The sequence below is a fragment of the Meles meles genome, chromosome 3, assembly GCF_922984935.1.
Source record: "Meles meles chromosome 3, mMelMel3.1 paternal haplotype, whole genome shotgun sequence".
Classification (NCBI taxonomy): domain Eukaryota; kingdom Metazoa; phylum Chordata; class Mammalia; order Carnivora; family Mustelidae; genus Meles; species Meles meles.
This window is the reverse complement of record NC_060068.1, coordinates 98,768,064-98,791,359: the sequence shown is the minus strand read 5'-3', so window position 1 is coordinate 98,791,359 and position 23,296 is coordinate 98,768,064. Positions and strand designations below refer to the sequence as shown.

General features: G+C 36.7%; 1 protein-coding gene across 2 annotated transcripts in view; it reads right to left on the bottom strand.

The window, feature by feature from the left end:
- The window catches only part of JAKMIP2 (janus kinase and microtubule interacting protein 2), a 172,749-nt gene extending 153,532 nt beyond the window's left edge, over positions 1–19,217 (bottom strand). Inside the window, exons 1-2 of one of the 2 annotated variants that reach the window (XM_045999746.1) lie at positions 18,948–19,217; positions 17,429–17,540 (exon numbers count right to left, since the gene is read on the bottom strand). The gene's annotated coding sequence lies outside the window, so the exon portion shown is untranslated. The remainder of the gene's footprint in view (positions 1–17,428; positions 17,541–18,947) is intronic. The other variant, XM_045999745.1, reaches the window with a different exon arrangement.
- Between the last annotated feature and the right edge of the window lie 4,079 nt (positions 19,218–23,296).

The window sequence follows — 23,296 nt, the reverse complement described above, 5'->3', positions numbered from 1 at the left end:
CTATTAATGCAAAGAACATCAAGAAAGCTCTATTTTTAAATTGCTGGTGGTGATATAATTGCTTTGCTTAACATGATCTTGGGGCTTCATTATCACTACACTTTAATATTGGCAGGACACTGCTGCTGGTCTTCATTTGGCTTGCCTAATTCCTAGGGTTTTCATTCTCTGCATTTACTTATGGTTGACAGTTATTTTTCTTAAGAATTTATTTATTTATCTTAGAGTGTGTGCCCATATGCACACACACACACACAAGAGCAGGGGTGGTGAGGACTGGCAGAGATAGAGGGAGAGGCAGAGAATCTCAAGCAGACTCAGAGTTAAGCACACCACAGCCTTACTTGGGGCTCAATCTCACGATCCTGAGATAATGACCTCAGCAGAAACCAAGAGTCGGCTGCTTAACCAAATGAGCCACCAGGCACCCCAGTTGATAATTATTTTAATTCACATTTTTAAAAAAGTAACAATGAAATCATTTGCCCTAATATGAAAGAATATGAGCTCTGCCTTTCACCTACCTAATATCCATCAGGAACCTTCCAAAAATGTTGAGGTAAAGGCAACTTCAATAAGTCTTTTTGGTTTGCTTCCTTTCTTATTAATCAAGTAATAAATGTTCATTGGGAAAAACTTAAAAGACAACAGAAAATTAAAATTAAAAATTAAATTCACCTCTATTTCTTTTTTAAGTTTTTTAAAAATTTTATTTATTTGACAGAGAGAGAGAGATCACAGGTAGGCAGAGCAGCAGGCAGAGAGAGAGAGGGAAGCAGGCCCCCCGCCAAGCAGAGAGCCCCATGCTGGGCATGATCCCAGGACCTTGAGATCATAACCCAAGCCGAAGGCAGAGGCTTAACCCACTGAGCCACCCAGGCACCCCATTCACCTCTATTTCTACCACTTAACACTTTTTATATCATATTTCCTGCAGGACTTTTCTCTCCATGCATATATGAACACATTTTTGACAGACACAGTGCTGTTAAGTCTACATTTTTACCAAAGGTACTCTAGATATCTTTCCATGTCATTAAAAAAACTGTTTAATCTGTAATGTTTAAAACGTTGATAACACATGCCCTCTGCAATATTCTTTCACCAGACCTTCACTATATTCCAACCAGTGAAGGCAATTTTACATTTTGTAGTCAGATATTACAAACTTAAAGGTTTAATTAAGATGTGTTTTTGTGTCATCTGCAATTCTCTCACCCCTTCCTGAATTCTGATTTAGGATTATGTTTCCCCCTTCTTTTCTTACTCTCTCTCTACCCCTACCTTCCCTCAAGGAGACTGTAGGTTAATGGGAGACAAAAGTCGGGTACATAAATAATTCTAATTACTACTAGAGGTAAATAACAAAGCAAACAGAAGAACTTCCAAATTTAGAAGATTCCTTCAGTGTGCACATACACTTATACACTGGATGGCAAAGGAATTAAGAAAACCCTTCTATTCTGTACTTATTTTTTTTTCTCCTTTGAAGAGGAGCAACATGGGGGAAAAAAAAGGAGGTGATATCTTTTCTCTCTCTTTTTACAACTGGAAAAACAAAAATCACTAATGGATAGGATACCTGTTCACATCACCCAGAGTGTTAGCTAAACAGAGATTAGACTCAGGATTTCTGAATCTCAGGTTTGTGCTTTCACAATGGCATAATGGTTCATCCTAAAAAAAAATACCTAATATTCCCATACAAAACTGTGGGAAAAGAATCCTTGTCAAGTCAAAGGATTCTTTAATTTTTTTTTTACAACAGCAAAGCATGTCCTGAAAAATGGAAGAGAATAAAAAATATAATCTTGTATCCTTTCATTTGATTTCTTTTCTTTCAAGTAAGGCTATATTTATACCTTGATCGAAATATCATACAAAAGTTGGGGAACACTCTTGGGTCCCCTCCCTCCTCAGGAGCTTTGTATTATCACTTTGCCTTCACTCAATAACCCTTGCTTTGCTGCCCACTAAATAAATTAAATAAATAAATAAATAAAATAAAACAAAATCACACAAACGCAAGCCGGCTTCCAACATGGCCCCTAAAAAGAAAACTCTAGGAAGTGACTTTCCAAATGTGCCACAGCAAATATTTTATGTGCCAGAGAATGTTCCTGCCTGAGGGGTCTATTTACCACGCATTCATAATGTTGAGTGGAAAGAGACCTTAAATATAATCCAAGATAACCCTTTAAATAAGCTAGAAATCCTCTCAATAACGTCTCTGTCAATCAATCATTCACCTTGCGCTTGAACACTGGCAATTACTGGATGCAGTATCTGGGCTGAAATCAAGAAAAAGTAAAGACAGCACCCTTATGCACTGGACTAATTAGTCCGGCAGCATACCAAATTATATGTCTCTTAAACTGTGTGGCTTGGATTTAATGAGTTGTTTGCTGAATTAAATGTCTTTCTTTCTTTCTCTCTCTCTCTCTCTCTCTCTCTCTCACACACACACACACACACACAAACATACACACTTGTACACAGTGAAAGAGGAAAATGATCAAAAGCCAGTATTGCTATATTACCTTGGGAAGCATTTATTATGACACAGGACTGACAAAGAAAACAGGATGAGCAGTCACAGACTCATAAACCTCTAGGTTTCTGGCTAGAATAGTCATGTAATCTAGCCCAAGCCTTTCCTTTTGCTTAAAGGGAAATAAGGAGTTTAAGAGATTTGCCAGGGTTTTATAGGTTTCTGCCTCGGTGGCATCTGACTACTTCCAGAGAGGGAGAGAATTTACAGATTTAATACAGAGGTCTGAGTAATCATCACAGCTCAAAAAAGGGAAAACACCAAAGTGAAGGCAGGCGAATCAGAATCAATATTCTCATCAAATACTCAATGACCTTTCCCCTCTGGATTTATATTTTTCCTCATTTTCTGGGATGTTTTTTATGCATTAAATACAGAAAAAAATAATAATGAAAAGAGTCCCTTGACTGTAACTGGAATCAATGTATCTAACATGTTTTCCATTACTTACTGTGCACATGGCCTCATTAGATTGACTGCCACAAAGGGTTCAAACAGAAAAAAACAAACTTTAGAAAGCCATTCATAATTTTCTCTTCAGGATTTAATGGTCATTCCATACTTGTCTTATAGTCTCCTTCCTAATACATCCCAAGTGAAAAAGCTTCGGGTATGCTGTAACTCAGAGTCCAGTAAGAAAATATGTGCTGCAAAGTGCTTGGTTTATGTGGTTTTGTTTTGTCTCATTTTGAAAATCCATTTTCTGCATTATTCTCTGATAAAGGCCAGTAGTGGCCTGATTCCCTGTGGCTGTAACATTCTTTTTTAACTTCAAGGAAAAGGCAGAGTACAATGCCCCTCCCATACTTCCAGGTTCATAAACCCAATCTTTGTGAATTTACTGTATTTCTTCATTTGTGCTCCTTGACTGATGTTCTTTTTTTTTTTTTAAGATTTTATTTATTTATTTGACAGAGAGAGAGATCACAAGTAGGCAGAGAGGCAGGCAGAGAGAGAGGAGGAAGCAGGCTCCCTGCGGAGCAGAGAGCCCGATGTGGGGCTCGATCCCAGGACCCTGAGATCATGACCCGAGCCGAAGGCAGCGGCTTAATCCACTGAGCCACCCAGGCGCCCCTTGATTGATGTTCTTAACCAAGTTTTCTTGGTTAGATGTTTGATACCCAATTTGCAAACGTTCTTATGTTCTGATAAAGCCACTGTGTCTCTTCGCATGATTTTAGTGTCTAAGTGCTTACTGCTTTACTGTACTTTTAAGAATGAGTCTTACTCATCTGTGTAGATTTCCCACTCTCTACTCCTCCACACATACACCTGAAAGACTACATTGTAGGTGTCAAAATTATTTTTGTTTTATTTTATTTTATTTTTTTTATTTGACAGAGAGGGAGAGAAAGAGGGTGGAGAGAGAGAGAGAACAGAAGCAGGGTGAGCAGCAGAGGCAGAGGGAGAAGGAGGTTACCTGCTGAGCAGGAAGCCCTATGTGGATGGGACTCCATCCCAGGACCACAGAACCATGACCTGAGCCAAAGGCAGATGGTTAACAGACAGAGTCACCCAGGCACCCCTAAAAATTATTATTATTTTTTTTATTTATTTATTTGACAGACAGAGATCACAAGTAGATAGAGAGGCAGGCAGAGAGAGAGAGAGGGAAGCAGGCTCCCTGCTGAGCAGAGAGCCTGACGCGGGACTCGATCCCAGGACCCCGAGATCATGACCTGAGCCGAAGGCAGCGGCTTAACCCACTGAGCCACCCAGGTGCCCCCAAAATTATTTTTAAACTTAAATATTTCTTTGTATTAAAAGCCAGACCACAAATCTAAAGAACACTAACTTGTATTCAGCTTGAAGAAAATATTAAAGTTCCATTTTAATTCAAAATATTCAAATATATTCCCAGTTTTTAATTGTACAGGTTTACCAAGTGATGTCATGAAGAAAAATAGGTAACCTTCATTTAGTTAATCACGTAAGAAACAAGATATCTGAGTTACCTTAAGATTCATCCCTGAGATAGGTTTGGTTGCATAATATTAAAATACACAAGCTAAGGGTGCCTGGGTGGCTCAGTTGGTTAAGCGACTACCTTTGGCTCAGGTCATAATCCTGGAGTCTCAGGATAGAGTTCCACACCGGGCTCCCTGCTCGGCAGGGAATGTGTTTCTCCCTCTGACCCTCGCCCTTCTCATGTTCTCTCTCGCTCTCATTCTGTCTCTCAAATAAATAAAATTAAATCAATTAATTAATAAAATAAAATACACAATGTAGCAGTATCTAGATGGCTCAGTCGGTTAAGCATCCCACTCTTGATTTCGGCTTGGGCCATGATGTCAGGGTCCTGGGATGGAGCCCAGCATTGGGCTTCACACTCAGGGTGTAGTCTGTTTGAAGATTCTCTTTCCCCCTCTGCCCGTCACCCAGCTCACACTCTCACTCACTCTCTCCTTCCCTAAAATAAATAAATAAATCTTTAAAAAAAAAAAAAAAGAATGCTGTAATAATCCTTGTTTAAGATTTCCAATAAAAATGAATCATGGGGGCACCTGGGTGGCTCAGTGGGTTAAGCCTCTGCCTTCAGCTCAGGTCATGATCTCAAGGTCCTGGGATCAAGCCCCGCATCAGTCTCTCTGCTCAGCGGGGAGCCTGCTTTCCTTCCTCTCTCTCTGCCTACCTCTCTGCCCACTTGTGATCTCTTTCAAATAAATAAATAAAATCTTAAAAAAATTTTTTTTTAAAAATTAATCATGACTGAATCACATGGAGTTAAGCTTGGAATTCTGTCCTATTAACAGAGTCTATTTAAACCACTGTGAACTAAAACCACTGAAGACTATGACAATATGATGAATATCCAAGTGCAAACGGGAAAATATAGCTTTTAAAGAAGTTAAATATTTGGCACATAGAATATCAACTTTTTCAACTATATCATGGGTTCTCAAATTATTTTATGACAGGATCTTGTTCTCAAAACTTTAGGAGGAGGACACCCAATGGGTATTTTGTGTAGAGAGCCTGTATCCTGTTCTCTCAGTCATTCCCTTCTCTCTGCAGCTCACCAGAACACTGTGGCTGTATGCAGACACCAGTTTGGAACCTCTGATGCAGAGAGCAAACCTTCCACCTTCCGGAAGCCCTGCAGAGTCACTTCAGATAATTAAATATGGGTTTACGGATAATTTACTGATTTTGATTGACAAAATCTGTCATTTAAAAATATTCACATTTTGCTAATTAAATAAGTAAAACACTTTAGTACATTTGGAAAACATAAAAAACTCAATGAAGCCATTTTTCATAAAGTCACCACTCAGAATTAATTCTTATTAATATTTGATTTATACTATTTTAATCTTTTTAAAAGCATATATGTATGTTTGCGTATTTTTTCTCTTTTCATAAGATTGGGATCAAATTCCATGTTTTGATTTTTGAGGTTTTAACTTAAAAGACGTTATCTTACATATAGTCCTATGTTACTAAACCTTTTTCTACGGCATACTGTTTGAAAGGCCTCATTGTATTCCACAGTTGGGATAGGTCACAGTTACTTTATCATATATATTGGATCTATACAGAGACAGATAAATCAAGGTTTGTGTTTTGTCACCCAAACCCATTCTTGTCAAAATTCCTGCTATTCACTATAAACAAAAATTGAAACAAAAAAGTCTTAAGTTGCATGAATTTTAGCACCATGGACTATAAAAGCACAGAAACTGTACTGTTTGTAGCATTAAGTTCTGGGACTTGTGCCGCTCGGTCTATTTTGCACTTGGGGATTTTTTTTTTCCCAGAAATAAATTCCTGTAAAACTGCTCTCTGAATCTCTTTAGAGAAAAAGAAAATGTTCATAGTTTACAGAACTGTGGAAAACACAGCACAAAATGTTTTCTCATTCTTTTATCACTTGAAAAAAGTAGGAAGGAAAACTAGGTAATTTTCTTTTATTAAAATACATTTAATGCCTATTTAAAATTTTGCTTTTTTTAAAAAGAGAATCCCAGATTATATTGTACAAGTACACACAACTCATGCATGATCAAATAGTTACTTAAACACAAAATCTCTACATGGTTCATAATAGGACTGGGATTCATTCCATCCCTCCCTTGTTTTCTTTCTTCACTGAGTGAACTGGTTATATGGACTTTGTTCTTGAATATACATTTTTTCAGAGTGTTACTATCCTTTACTTAGCAAGAACTGGGTCTTGATTAATATTTAACAACAACAATAACATTCAAAATATATTGCCTTTCTCTTAGCTTACTTTAACTTTCAGGAATAAAATCAAATTTTCATTACAAAAGGGAACTAATTAGCACATCAGTTAAGAGCGATTTGGGATGGGAGTCAGACATACTTGAGATCAGAGTCTTCTTCCATCAGTCACTAGTTAGATAATCTTGATAAAGTTTTACACGCTTTACCTCAATAAACCTTAGTTTCATTTTGTATAAAATAGGAATACTATTACTTTCTTCAAAGTAGGTTGGTGCCGGGTATGCAATGACTTTAGGGCAATGCTTGGCATCTAGGCAAAGTAATAAAATAAAAACCAACACAATAACCACTGACATTAATGTCAAATATGTTTTGAAAAGTAATCTTTTTTAGACATTTTTAAACCAAAATTCAGTGTAAAAAGTAGATCAATATGCCTCAACAATCTTTATTTGTTAATGGGAGCATTATTACATTTGGCTCATATATCATTTGATATATCAAATGAATGATATACCTTAGGAAGAGAAAGGTAAGATTAAATACTGATTCAAAACCATCCTCATCAGCATGTGCATCCATAGTTCAGGCTTATTACCTAGACGCTTTAGTGGTCACTTCACAAAAACAGAGAAGACTTCTGCTGGCAACAGTGGGGATAGTTATACATTCTGTGTGTTACTATGTGGGAACATTCTATTAAATTTGACCCTTTTTCCTTGTGAAAACGTTAAGTTCTTTTCGGACAGGGACAAGGGCTAATTATCGGAGTCTATGAATGCTCTCACTCTTGAGGAACTTCACTTAGGCTCTTGTGGTGTTAGCGATGATGATGATGCACACACGGGAACTATTTTTTCATATATCTGCCCAAAGCTCTTGATTTATTTGTTTCCAGATACAGACACATACACTTAGATTATATGTGAAAAGAAGAACATGGGAGGGCGCCTGGGTGGCTCAGTGGGTTAAGCCTCTGCCTTCGGCTCAGGTCATGATCCCAGGGTCCTGGGATGGAGCGCCCCATTGGGCTCTCTGCTCAGCAGGGAGCCTGCTTCCTCCTCTCTCTCTGCCTGCTTCTCTGCTTACTTGTGATCTCTGTCTGTCAAATAAATAAATAAATAAAATCTTAAAAAAAAAAAAAAAAAGGGAAGAAGAAGAACATGGGAGGAAGAACCAGAAAACCTTAAGTTACCTCAGCACCTGAGTTAGGGCTTAAAAGCCAGGTTGGATCATGTCCAAATTCTTTGGCCGTGATTCATGTGACTGATGTATCATTTGGTTGTTCAGGGGCAGATCTTAACCAAAAAAAATTTCTGAAGTAAAGAAATCTGGATTTGAGTTCCATACTCTTCCATTAGTCATTAGCTGATACTAAGCACAGGTAGACACTTTGAACTTTACTCTATGGATGATTATAAATATTATAATGTAATATCAAAGAATGTAACATAATATATAACATCTTCTCTACTTAAATGTTTGTGAGAATTTGAAGTATCAAAAGTTCTTTGTAACTTGTAAAATAAAGTTTTAAACACTTATCATGAAAAAATGCCTTAAGTTACTAATTATAAAAAAGATGAATAATTGATGGGACATAAAAGGAAACACTTAAAGTTGCAAATTATCATTGTGTCATTGTGGCTGCCCCAAAACCAGATCAATAGCATTAAAGTTCACAGAGTTCATTTTTATCAAATGCTTATCTGCTGGGTCATTTTTTACATTCATTTTCAGCTTCTATACTAATGAAATCTGGATGTTTCCCTGAAGAACAAAATACATGTTTTATTGGGAAACAACACGGTGTAGTGAAATGAAAATGGGCTGGCCAGGAATTAGGAACCCAACTGTCTCAAGTGCCAAAGAGTTAAAGTGAATCAACTGAGGGGGAAGGAAGCTTGGGCATCAATGAAGCACATGTTGTAGAGCAGAAGACCCACCCAGAAGAATACCCATTACCCAAGTCCAGATATGTTTGTCATGACAAGATATGGGCCTTGTGATGCCAGATTTTTTTTTTTTTAAGATTTATTTGCTTATTTGAGAGAAAGAGTCAGAGAAGAGGGAGAGAAGTCCTCAAGCAGACTCCCCACCAAGCATGGAGCCCCATAAATCCTAGGACACTGAGATCATGACCTGAGCCAAAATCAAGTCATCCACTTAGCTGACTGAGCCACCCACGTGCCCTCAGATTTTCTCATTTTCTAAGAGCAGACAGATACTCAGGCGTTCTTTTTTTAAATGTTAAAATTATATAATCTAGGGATAAAAGTGTGTTTTTAAAAATACTAAAATACTGTGCTGGAAGCATAGATTGTTGTTTACAATCACTTCTATGAGCTGGGGCCAGTCCACAGGCTCCAGCTTTGAACTACTGTGCTGTAAAATTGGATGGATCTTACTTCAATCTCGACTCTAAACTCACTAACTAAATGACTTCGGCTAAGAAATTTAACCTATCCAAGCTTCATTTTCCTCTTGCAAAGTGGGAAGAACAATGCCTCTGTTGTGAGGATTGCAAAAAATGGACATGGATGGAAACATTCTAATAGATCTAACAGATACACCCACAGGCCATAGCACTGATGACTGTGAAAAGGAGGATGGCAGGATGGTGGGTACCTACAGGAACTCAATACAGCTCTTTTCCTCTTTTGGTGGATGACTTTAAAAAAGTAAGTTGTTCTGTTTTCTCCTTTTCATACTTGTTATACTCAGAGTACATCAGATATTCTTATTATTAAGAGGGCCAGGGTTATCTCATTCATTGTTGGAATAAACTGTTTTACTTGAATTATAAAGAAAATTTAAAAAATGATGGATATCTCCAATTCTAAAGAATAGAGACGAGTCAGCATCAAGTCTGAAAATGTTTTCAGATTGACTCAAGAGAGAGGGCTTCTTTGCAAAATGGCAATCTCCTGAACAAAATGCTTTTCTACTATTTCATCTGCTCCCCTCTCTCATAAAGATCCTTTTGTTAGTCAAACAGCATTTAAGGACATCAAGAATGTGGTAAGTGATGGCACCATATGAACTAAGAACAGATTAATTCTGCTTAGATTTCAGTTAACTACACAGCCAAAGATCAATGTTTCAAAGCAAGAGGATTATAATATAAATTTAGACAGTTAATGTTTTCCAACTATACAAATGTTAAAGTTCAGTAAGCAAATGACTAGTGACTGACTAGCAATATGAATCCTGCCTCTTTATTACCTTCTAGGGGCCTTGGCAGAGCCATTTAGGTCTGATTTCAAAAACTGTAAATAAAGTGAAAGAAGAAAAGTATAAAATCATATATTACAGTTAAAAGAGATTAGATAGTATGTACAATCAAACTAAACAAAAAGCATTGGTCTAAACAAAAGCATTGGTATGAATCAGGAATGTTTAAGCAAGCATGCAGAGACTAGGTTCCTTTAAATTTATAGGGATAAAAACCTAATGGTCACACAATGGTGGAAGAATCAATTTCCCTGATATCAAGCTATTTTCCTTTCTCTTGTTTCAGAGGTCAGCACTGCATCCTGAGGGTCCCCAAACGGGCACAATGTACCTAAGAAGAGAGCAAGGTGGCTAAAATGTTCTCTCTGTGTAAAACTGACTAGGGTAAGGGCTTCTTTGTTCCTTCATTTTTTAAAATGAAGGGTTTATTTTTAATGATTGCTGATGCTTTAGGCATCTGGCTCAAAACATGATAAATTCTACACTTTGTAGATGCTTTTATTCAATGAAGTGTTTTAAAAATAAAAGTAAATCATAATACAAATATTTTCCTTAAGAAATCAAAATCATGTATTTTCAAAAATATAAAATTCATTTTATGGTTAACTGATTGCCACTTATATTCCTCCTTAACAGATGCAGGAGACAGACACTAAACCAGTGGAGTGGGAGTAATTCCTTCCTCTGGGTCTAGGTAACCAGAGCAGAGCAAATAATGCAGAAACCCCAGTAATTCCAGAGTCCACATCTTCTTAATCTGTATTAGCTAGGAAATTCATAACAGAGCAAATTTGGGCTCTATAATATCTTCAAAACACCTAGATCCTTCTCTCAGTCTTATCAGTGCCAATTAGCAGAATTTTGAGAATTCTCATGAGACTTCAGAGTGTTCATTTTTTTGTACCACCTACAGGCTGGGTACTGTCGTATAAAAATTATCAATTGTCTTGCTATTCTTTTAATGGCCTGTCATTAGAATGGCATCCTATCGTGGACTTTACAGAATGGTACTTATTTAAAGTATTCTGACTAGCTGTTTTCATGAGCATCCTTGCATTTAAAAAAAAAAAAAGGCTTTTGTTCTGGAAACTACATTTAAAGTAGATATATCTGACCTAAAAATAGTTTATGGGACATAATATATTTATAGTTTAATAATATAAGTATTATACTTTAGTGTGTTAATAGTTTATGGGACATAATGACCACAGAGCATGAACCATGAACTCAGCTTATTTTTGGAAGGTACCTTTCTCCATGAAATACTGTGAAAGAAAGGACCAGATAAGGAATGTGGGTAAGAAACATTTGCTTGGTCTTCATTTTCATGGTTGTTATACTGGTAGCATTTTCCAGGGGAATATTTCCAGTTTGGAACAGAAGCCATGAGGAAAATATCACCCTTTTTTCTTGAGCACATGTTCACAAGGCTTTTTTAGAGTCCCAGTGATCTCAGCAAATTTCGTTCTTGAAAATAACCAGCGAACTGTATTCTGACCAAACAGTGTCAACTAAACTTAGTCAGACTTGGTTTTCTATGTATATTTTTGCTGCAGTTAGATTCCAGAATTTCAAGCACTGCAGTAAATCATCTTGATTTAGATTCAAACAAAGAAAGGGAACAAAGACTTCTTCCTCATACTAAGTTTCAGAACTTCCATGAAAGCAAGATGCTGCCTTAATTTATCTTTTGAGTAAAATTATTACTTCCATTTCCGTTTAGTCTTAATTTCTGGATACAGATATGAAGGGATGATTTATTTATGATTAGTGAATCTACTGGAGTGGATTTCCAGGAAGCAAAATAACTGTGAGTGTGGATCATGTAATTTGATGCTAATAATAATTAAATTACTAATTTATTTTAATAAATTCAGTGAATCCAAAGGTATTTCCTTACTGGTGGTGTCATTATTTCTGCCTTGCAATTTAGTTTTGAAAGGGAATAAAAGGAGCCACAGAAATGTTCCCCGCTTTTCTTATTTATGTCATAGCACATAGTGAACAAGTTTTAATTATGGATTTTTAAAGTATGATTTACTGCCTTTAAGAATTTGATTTCCCTTTATTAAAATCTTAGAGGAAAAAAAAAATCTTAGAATCCTGAGAACATCATAGGTATGAATACAATCCACTTTGTTTTTACAGCCAAAATAAAAGGATGAATAATCACAGTCCAAAAAACTACTAGTGGAAAGCTATCCCACAGTCTTAGGCAGAGGTCCTTCAGGAGACCATCCATCCATCTAGTCAGTCAGTCAACCAACATTTATCAAGCACGTACATTGTGCCATTAGATTTGTCATTAGTGGTTTCATTTTCTGCCCTTATAGAGTTTACAATCTACTGAAGAGTGAGGAAAATCAAGTAAGCAAATAAATAGCTCTACAATTACAACTTTGATAAATGCTGTGAAGGAAACCCACAGGGTGCAGAGGATAATAGTGGAGATATACTTAAGGAAACCTTTCCAAAGAGTTATATTTAAAGCCCAAACTTAAAGTATAAGGAGATTCCAACCATTCATATTTTAAAAGGGGAAGAGTCAGATGACTAGCCTTTCATTTTATTTTTTTTTTTTTTGAGAGAGATTGCTAAAGTGTGTGAGCTGGGAAGGGTTTGTGGGACAGAGTCCCACCTTGGGCTGCTCACTCAGTGTGGAATCTGCTTGAGATTCTCTCCTTTTCCCTTCGCCCCTTCACTCTCGCTCGTTCTCTCTCTAAAAAAAGAAATAAAATAAAAATAAACAAGATAAATAAATATGCTTTCATAGAGGATTTGACTTGGACACAGAGGTTAAGACTGTAGGATACCACTACCATACTGAGGAAAAAGGACAAAAATCTGAAAGAAATTTATTTTTGGTTTTGTTTTGTTTTGTTTTGCTTGTTTGTGAGCATCTGATAACATTTCTAGTGAATTAGACAAAGATTTCATTAACTTGGGCTTAAAACTCACTCATGAGCAGAGAAGAGATAACCAAGGTTAATTGAATACCTATTGTAAGATGCAGTGGCAGGTCAGAGTAACAGATCTCAGATTTCCTGAAATTAATGCTTGACTCACAGCTGCTGTAAATCAAGCACGATCTACCTGTATCATGACAACTATTTAAAACAAAGTATAAAGACCCCTAATGGGGAAAAAATCTTGAATCATCTGGAAGAAATGCACATAGAGATTAAAAATTTAGTAGAGACCTATTTCATCGACATGGAAAGACAGTCACTGATATAAAGTAAAAGAACTACAAACAATGCTTAGAGTATGCTCCATTAATAAAATTGTATGTCTGAATGTGTTTATATTCACGTGTTAAAAAAAAAATCTAGAAGGAAATTTTCCAAAATGCTAACAGTAATTATTTCTTGATGGTAGGCTCATGGGTGATTTCCTTTTTAATTTTTTTCTTTTCTTTTTATATATTTCTGTATACTCTTTTTGTTTGTTTCTCACAATGACGTATTTTTTAAATGTAGGAAAAAACCTTTAAAAGATAAAATTTCACTGTACTGGTAAATATTGATTTAAAGCAAAAATTAAAGCAAAATGTCTTTAGTGTGAAAGATCTCACTTTCCTGCAAGCTAATTAATTTTAAAGGAATGATAGTTCAGATGGCATAATTTGCTCTTTGGCCATGGCTGAATTGCGAAACAGTCAGACACAAAGAATGTGCCTAGTGCATTAGCAAAAAAAAAGAATATTTTTTGAAATTTCAGATAAGTGTAAAAGTATTTGCATAGGAAAAATATTAGAAAGTTATTGAACTGATGTACATTTTTTAAATTTTTATAGATTTATTTAATTTTAGAGTGAGTAGGGGCCATGCAAGCAGGGGTGGGGGCAAAAGGAGAGAGAGAGAAGCAGACTCTCCAGTAAGTATGGAACCTGACGAGGGGCTCAATTTCACCACCCTGAGATTATGACCTGAGCGGAAACCAAGAGGTGTTTGCTCAACCAACTGAGCCATCCAGGCACCCCCTGATGTATACTATTCAATGATTTAATATCATTTTTAATTTTAAGAATATGTAGGTGAAAAGATGCTCTACCTCCAGTAGACGTATGGCTGAGTTTTTTATCAAACTCCAGGATCTATAGGAATCTTAATTTGGTCCTAAGCATAGAAAAAAAAATTATGTTACCTCCTAACCTGGGTATTACTAAAAATAAAGATAATACTTAGCCATAAAATAAGAACACATCAATCCAACAAAGTTCTGATTTTTCCCAGACAAATGCTTCTGTTTTTCTAAAATATCAAGAATCCCAGCTTTTCTCCAAAATCTTTGCATGTACCATTTTGCAAGGGGGGCACGGAGGCTGATACCCTAAACATACATTTAGTCTATTTAGCAATTCAATATGATCAAAGAGCAAATCATGACACCTGACATATTTTTAAAAATTAAATAAAATGAGTCACATTTAATGCAGATTTGTTATATTTGATATTTTTAAATTCTAATTAGCAAGATATTATGTTAAATGTTCTAACATGACAGACTTGGGCTCATGGGATTTGGAATCCAGGTCCAATTAGACCATTTACCAAACCCAAACTTGGACCAGTCTAACTTCTCTGAGCCTGTTTCTACTTATTTAAAATAGTTATGATGGGGCGCCTGGGTGGCTCAGTGTGTTAAGCCCCTGCCTTCAGCTCAGGTCATGATCTCAGGTCCTGGGATCGAGTCCCGCATCGGGCTCTCTGCTCGGCAGGGAGTCTGCTTCCCTCTCTCTCTCTCTGCCTGCCTCTCTATCTACCTGTGATCTCTCTCTGTCAAATAAATAAATAAAATCTTTAAAAAAAATAAATAAAATAAAATAAAATAGTTATGATGACACAGTTTTCCTGGCACAATAGAATTTCAGGGAATATTAGATGAAAAATAAAGAATGTAAAATGACTTTGAGAACTATAAAAATTATATTAATAATATAAGATGTAATGGTGGTACTTACTACAACTATATTGTTTTCACATCTGTATGTCTTAGACCCCAAGGAAATTCTATGTTCCTGGGATATGCAAATTGTTCTAGTCATATAAGAGCTCTACAAATAGTCCGATTATATGATTGCTCTTATATAAATAAAAAGATATTTTTATTTATAAAATATAAAATATAAAAAAAAAATATAAAATATTAAAAAATACATAAAAGATAAAAATAAAAAGATATTTTTAATCAATAGAGTAATACCTCGGTTATACAAAAAGGAGGAATTATAACTGACCTCTTATAGTAACACTCAAGTATAAATCTCGTTTATTTCAGAAAAAAACAGACTGTTGAATTATGCTGAAACTTCCATAATAAATTTGGTTTTCTTTTAGGTTACAATCATGGAAAACAAAGAATTAATCATTTTATGAACCTGTGAGAAATACAGAAAATGGTTTTGTCTTTTCAGATATTTTCTAAGTCATCCTGGTGGAGAGCAGAAGCATGTACCTAAAATTAAAATATGTTCTGAGGTCACTTGAAGAAATAAGGAACATCTTATCACAAAGTGAGGAATGAGATAACGTATGTTTTACTCTAATTAAAACAAGTTCTACTAAAGTTTAAATGCCAGTCAAAATATTTAATATTCCAGTAAGAATGACATTTCCAAGACAGTGTTTGAGAAATCAAGAATTAATCAAATTTGAATACTGCTAAATAATACATTTAAACAATAACCTGCAAGTATCTTTTATATACTTTGCTCTTTCTGACATCACCTTCAAGGCTCTTGAATTATTTTGTATTTAGACGCCACTCAACTCCATTTTAGTTTTCAAAATTAGCCATACAAAAGGGAATAATTTTAATATGGCTGTTAAACATCACGTTCCAGGGGCACCTGGGTGGCTCAGTGGGTTAAGCCGCTGCCTTCGGCTCAGGTCATGATCTCAGGGTGCTGGGATCGAGTCCCACATTGGGCTCTCTGCTCGGCAGGGAGCCTGCTCCCCCCCCCCCCCTGCCTGCCTCTCTGCCTGCCTCTCTGCCTACTTGTGATCTCTCTCTTGCGCTGTCAAATAAATAAATGAAATCTTTAAAAAAAAAAAAATCACGTTCCACAAAGTTGCTGAAAAAGGACTCTTATGACGAGGCCAGTGTTCAGTTCCCTGCATCCTGACAAGGTAACATATAATATTTTCCAAGCAGATGGTCAATTACAAAATTCTAAATTACAAAATTTGAATATTTTTAAAGAAATTGGTTGACCATCCAATTTCTTTAAAAATATTCAAATTTTGTAATTTAGAAGCCCATTGCAAAATGGAGTCTTACTGTTATAGATCTAGAAGTACCAGATACTAAACAGCTAAAGCACACTCTAAAATGGACAATTTATACTAGAAAAAGCCAGAGAAGTTCTTGAGAAAGAATCTAGTCTATGCCATTCCAAATAAATGCATGTCTAGGGTATACTTTCAGAGGTTTTGATGGAAGAAGAATGCACTGCTTTATCTGGTTGCCCAGTTGACAACTCAACTTTGCTATCAGGAAGTTCCACATTCTGTACTTCTAATCTTCATTCTTCCTAATGAAGTTGAAGCTCATTGACTATATTTTAGGTTCCAAACAACCCCCAGCTCTTCTGAAGCAAATGACTGTCATCTCTCAATTTTCTCTTCTTCTAATGAAATAATCCTAGGTTCCTTATCCTTTGTTAAAGAATACAACCTGTAGTCTTTAAACATACTTGACTTTTGTGTGGCCTCTCAGTAAAGGCCATATAATTGTCTCAAGCTGTGGGATCAAAAACTAGGTCTAAGAGTCCCATCAGGGTCTGACCACATAGGTAAAACATGCTACTACTGAGTGTTCTGTGCCAACAGCCTACAGTCACTGGCCTCTAACTAAACTGTACCAACTTCACCTATAAAACCACAACCCAGTGAAAACTCAACACAAAGGAAATAAAACAAAGCCCTAAGATAGCTGCTTTCATGCATGAAACAGGGTCAACTGAGTCTTTATTTCTTAAAGCTTATTATAGATACATCTGAAATCTTAATTTTTGAAAGTCAAAGTTATCATTTAAAAGATTTAGGATGCAGTGTGTTATAAAAATTTTATGTGACATATAAGCCCAGTACTTCTTTCCTTGCTCTACTTTATTTAGTTATAATTAGGCATATGATAGCATGACTTTACAGTGTTGTGGATCTATATAATATATAATATGCTGTGAGTATATTAAATCCATTTTTCCTATAAGTCTCCCTATATATAAACCAAATGGAACATTTATTCTCTGAGAAATTAAAACTATAAACTTCATTCAAATACATGTAAAAATTTTTAATGAAGAAGGGGCAGTAAATAAAATAAAATGTAAGATCAAGATAAAAAGTGTTACTTTACATTGTAAAAAAAATGTCTGCAATGACAATGATATTGTTTGAGAAGAGATCGATGGATAAAACTAGTCCATATATGAATGTAATACACTTTTACCTGCAAGGATTTTTCTGGCTTTAATTCAATGAAATCCATTCTCCTGAGTAGTAATGGAGTCCTGTACCCTACTCATCTCCGGCATCTTCAGTCTCCTGAGCTGCCTTAAAGCCTTGACATAATAAAAGGTCAAACAGATCCTAGTAAGCATTTGTAAACTACACAGCCTCCCATTTCGGGTTACCTGCCATACATTCTCTTGCTAAGCTTTGCTCACTCTCTTGTTTCATTCCATTGTATAAGCAGGCTAATTTGGAAATAGCTAGGGTATTTGGGAACACCTAGATTTCCAAAACAATCCCACTTTCCTACTTAACCACCTAAGGAAGTGACCCAAAATACAATATTTGAGAGAACTGTAAAATGGTGCCTGGATACTGAAGGAATGAAGACCAAACAGCAAGCACCACTATCAAATAAAATGAATGCATTTCACCTTCCAGCTCATGTGTGCTTCCTGGACACAAGGCACAAACATGAAAGGGATGGAGTAGAATTTCAAGAAAACTGATTTGTTTCAACATTTACTTGGCAAGATGCTGGACACAAAATAATATCTCAAGCCACCTCCCTTTCCCGTTATTGTAAATTCAGGGCTCTCAAGTCACCCTCCACAAAACCAATTAAAAATGAAGAAAAGGGGCAGGCTATGAATTCGCATCTAGTGCTAAGATACAGATTTAAATGATAGGCATCTGTCCTAATTGGTCACAATGAAACTAAGGGACAATAACAAGAAAAAAATCTCACATTAATCCAAATGAAGCAAGTGAATAATATAAACCAGAAGCACAGTTTCAAAAATATTCAATTACCTCCAAGCATGAAGGGCATTTATAACCCATAAATATGATTGCAGAGCACAGTATGCATATAAATGTATTTCATAAATGCACTACTTATGCTAAGAAACATGTATATATGATATGCATTTCCATAGGCTACACATTTGCATGTTCACAATCACATCTACCTACTAAAAATCAAACTCTATCCAGCAAATGCTTTCTCAACAAGAGTACATCAGAATATGAAGTAGAATGCTAAATTCTGAGGCCACCTTTTCTTAGCGATGAAGGAAATAAGCAAAATCACCTCATAATTAGGCCGGGAAGCTTCGGAGGCACCAAATGGGTTTGTGAAGAAGGCCCAACCCTGTATGTGAGAGCTGCAAATTAAATGAGTCCTTTCAATAACACCCATTTCTTGTTAGCTCTTTTCCCACCCCCTGATTCTGCTGCTAAGCTTGGAAGGAAAGGAACCAAGTGGCTCAGTCTGCATTCTGAGCCAGTTCAAGATAAAATCAGAACACCATTTTTTTTTTTTTTTTAAACACAGCGGATGCTTTCTTACTTCTCTCTTCCTGGCAACCTTCCTCTCTCTCCATCCCCATCTCTGTCTCTACATCTTCCTTTCCTACTCCGAGGGAGTCATTGTTCAAGTGCTGGCCACAAATTTACACAGAGGTCCTTTAACCGGCAGCCAAACGAGGAAGATAACCCCATAGTCTCCTACTTACCATGCTGAGACCTGGAGAAGCTGTTGAAAGGAGGGAAAGATGCAAACTGAATCCATTTTCCTTGTGACCGTGTCGGATGCAGCCTCCGAACCCAACATCAGCACTGCTGCTGGGATTTTGTTCCCTCACTCTCTGGTTGGCGATGGTGCGAAGAGGAACCACCCTTCCAGCCTCACTAGAGCATCAGTAGTCGAGGCGGCAGGAGCAGCGGCATCACCACTTGGCCTCCTCCCTCTCGGAGGATGGGGTGAGCTCAGAAGCAGCCAGGAACTTGCAGCAGACACCTCCTCTAGCTCCTCCTCTCCTGCCCCTCCCCCAAAGCCCCACCCCTGCTGCGGTAGAGGCTGCCTGTCCCGGCAGCTGCTGGTTGTCATGGCAATGACCAATGGTGAACCACCAGACTAAGGGGGAGGGGAGATGGGTGAAAGGAGCTGCAGGGGCTGGAGGGGAGTAAATTTGTGCTGCTGCCCTCTGGGATGCTCTTGGTCTCTCCTACCTGGACTCTGAGTCTTTAAAAATGGGGCAAGGGTGTGTAGGCACAGGAAGAGAATAATTTAAACATAGTCTAAATCAAGACTGAAACATACAAAATAATTTAGCTATTTTTTTGCACTTACTATGGTTTTCCAACAAAATGTATTATAATTTGCCATCAGAAAAAAATAATAACAAATGGAGAAAATCATATCGTGTACTCGGATATTATAATTACTCCAAATATGTTTGTCCCTGATAGTATCTTTTACTCAATGTCACTTAAGGTTGTTAAAAGGCAAAGTAAGTGGCTGGACTGCAAGAAAGTAAGTCGGAGTCCTTAACACTACTCTCTGCTTGTTCTTCTCAAGTGAGTCACTTGGTCTCACTGTTTTGCCAGTTCTCTCTCTGAACAGGACTTGGAGGTATTTGGTACCCCTGTGGAAAAGTAAATTGGAACAGAGGGAACAGAGATTTCTTGAGCAACCACACGGTTCTCACAAGCACCAGCCAGCTGGTGAATAGTTCCAAGCCTTTGTAATATCAAACTCCTGGAGTGTTAAATTCCCTGAAAAAATTCTAAGCCATTTTCATGGACACCATTTTCATGGATGCCTATTTGGTGTTCCCAAGCCAGCTAGTAATCAGGGTGGTAGGCAGGAAAAAGAAAGTGAAATCAGCAGTGTTCTGAGTTCTTTGTGAGTTTTGTTTCTAACTATAAATTATAGATAACACAAGTATTTATCTCATGCAGTAGTTGTAAAGAGTAAATGAAATAATGCATTAATAGCGCTTGGCATGTACTAAGCAAGCAAATAAATGTTTCCTAGTAGTAGTAGTGGCAGTAGTAATACATTGTAGCTGCCTCTTAATTCAAGGGATCAAGGGAATAGCATGGCAAATTCAGACAAGGCAAAAAATTAAGGCGAGAAAACAATAATGATAGATGTGTTGGTGATGATGATGGCAAAGACAGAAAGATCCTGAAAGAATAAAGGTTTTCTAAAATGGGACAGTTGAGGATACTCTGAGTCTTAAAGGACTTAGATAAATTTCCCAAATTCACACAGCTAATTAATGATAGGACCACAATGAAAACTCTGACCCTTCTAATACTAACATTTGCTCCCGCTTAATCATTACAGTTTTCTGCCACTCCTCCACGGAATGGCGATACCTTTTGTTCTTAACCCATAGGGTTATTTATAAGTTCAAATACGGTTAATGTAATTTTCAGAGTCAGATAGCCTGGGATCAACTTCTGGTGCCAGTATTTACTACAGATATGACTTGACACAATAATTAATTTCCCTGAACAGATGTTTTTGGAAATAATCATAGGACCTCATGGATTCCTCATGAGAATTGAACAGAATGATGTATGTAGAGCATTAACACAGTGTCTAGTACATAGTAACTGTTCAATAAATGGTAGCTATGATTATCTGTTGCTCATTCTTAAATAATTAATATGAAAATGTAAGTTTTTTTTTTCTTAAATAGGGTCACTCTTGATGCCAGGGCCTTATTTGAACAAAACTAAATGGAAGATAATTAGGTGGTCAATAAAAGGGTTGCAGTTATCCTCACTACCATCCTTGGCCTTACCTCTTGGTCCTCTCCTGAGGGAAGTCTGCATCCTGCTCTGTGCAGCTAGTGGTTCATGCCTCCCACCAGAGACTGAGCAACCACACAGTCTGTGCATACGTCTACATGAGCATCACGTAAGGGTAGTCATGCAACAGGAAGGAATGGGTTGTCTTGCTTTTTTTTTTTTTTTTTGTATTCTCTGTATTTCACCTTCTGCTGTCTCCACAGAGATGGTCATCTAAGTAAGCAGAAAGGAAGGCTTCGGATTGTAGAAGCTCAGACATGTCTGGGTGACAGAACCCGCCCCACCAGGCTCATGAGAGAGCGTTTCATCTTTCACGCCAAGAAATAACTTGGTTGAGTGAGCCATTCCAGTTTTCTCTCCTCCCATCAACACAGGCAGAATCAACTGAGGGAGAAAACAGAGTTTGGTGTTCAAACAATTTAGTCATTCAAATGCTCTCCCATCTTCTGCCGTATCCATGAAACACTGTTATCATTATTTTGTAATGGTTTTAAAAAATATATTTAATTATTTGCCATTTATCTACTTTATTTGTTATTTTAAAATGAAATCTGTCTCTGCCTTCACTAGAATATAAATAAAAATAAGCATCATAAAGAGAGTGTCCTCAGAGAAAAGAACTCAAAGCAAAACCATACATTTTGGGAGACTGAAAGAGACACTAACTTTATTTGCAATTTTTAAAGAATTTTCAAATTTCATTCCTTCCCTCCATTGTCATCTCCTCTCTAATCGTGCTCTATTTTTCCATGGTATTTGTCATCTTCTAATATTATGCTCTACTATTTATTTGTGCTTCTACATTTTTTGTTATCTGTTTCTCTCCACTAGCTATGAAAGGGCAGGGATTTTTGTTTGTCTGTTTTTGAACAGTTCCTGACCTCTATTAGGTACTTCATAAATATTTGTTCAATGAATAAACCAGTAAATAAACAAAATATCAACAACTTCTGCCTTGAATCCTGTCTATATAACCTGTTATTTTTTTTAAAGATTTTATTTATTTATTTGACAGAGAGAGATCACAAGTAGATAGAGAGGCAGGCACAGAGAGAGAGAGAGGGAAGCAGGCTCCCCACTGAACAGAGAGCCCGATGCGGGACTCGATCCCAGGACCCCGAGATCATGACCTGAGCCGAAGGCAGCGGCTTAACCCACTGAGCCACCCAGGCGCCCCTATAACCTACTGTTATAATAGTATTTGTCCAGTTATATATTTTTTATATTTCTCAAAATTAAAAACTAAGATAATTACACAAAGTACCTTATTAGCATAATGCATATTAGCATAATGTCTGATACATATTTTAAATATACATAGTTATGAAAATGGAAACGTTTGCTCATGCATATTCAAAGTCATCTAGCATATCGCTGGTAGTATACATCATGTTATTTGAGAATACTGATTTTGTTCTAAGAATGTCTTCTCCAGTAGTACTAACAGTAAGAAGACTGTCTACCGCCTCTGGGACCTTTCCAATTTTGACTTCTGGATTTTATGAGATGTCTGAAAAAGTACAGGGTGTGGGTCTTCACTTCAAAAGCAGCATTAAATTTTCAGGAGAAACCACAGCATAATGGGAGGAAGCTGCAAAGTGTAGGCTCTGAAGACAGACTTTTTGGATTGAGTTCATGCTTCACCATTTGTTTTCTGAATGACCTTGGGCAAACTGCTTAATTTTTATATGCCTCAGTTTCTTCATTATATGACATGCTAGCACTACCTACTTCATTGAGTTGTTCTGAAGATCAAAGCTTTCTGCTGCAAAAACTAACAAGTACCTGGCATGTAATAAACAGTAAATAATATGTAGCTCATATCATGATAAATACTATTTTAAATAACTATGGCTATGCATGCATATCATTCTGGATGTTTCCAAAACACTCAGGGTTATTCTAAGAACCTGTTATGACTGCAGACCAACTTTTAGCAGACCATGAGGATTTCTAGAGATGTTTATCTCAGAGGTAGGCCAATGTCTTGAAATTCCCCCAAAAAGGGGACAAAAAGAGAGAAGTCACAGTCAGAAGTGAACATTTATTCTTTGTCTACTCTGTAAGAGGTTATTAACATACTATGTATTTACAGAGAACATTAAATGTAAGCTGTCAGGATCTTTCTGAGTTCATTAAGAAAAAAAGACATCATTTGGACCTCACTGAATATCCTTTATCAATACTGCCAGTAATGGGGCACCTGCTAGCCAGTGAGTAGAGTATATGACTCTTGATCTCAGCGCTATAAGTCTGAGCA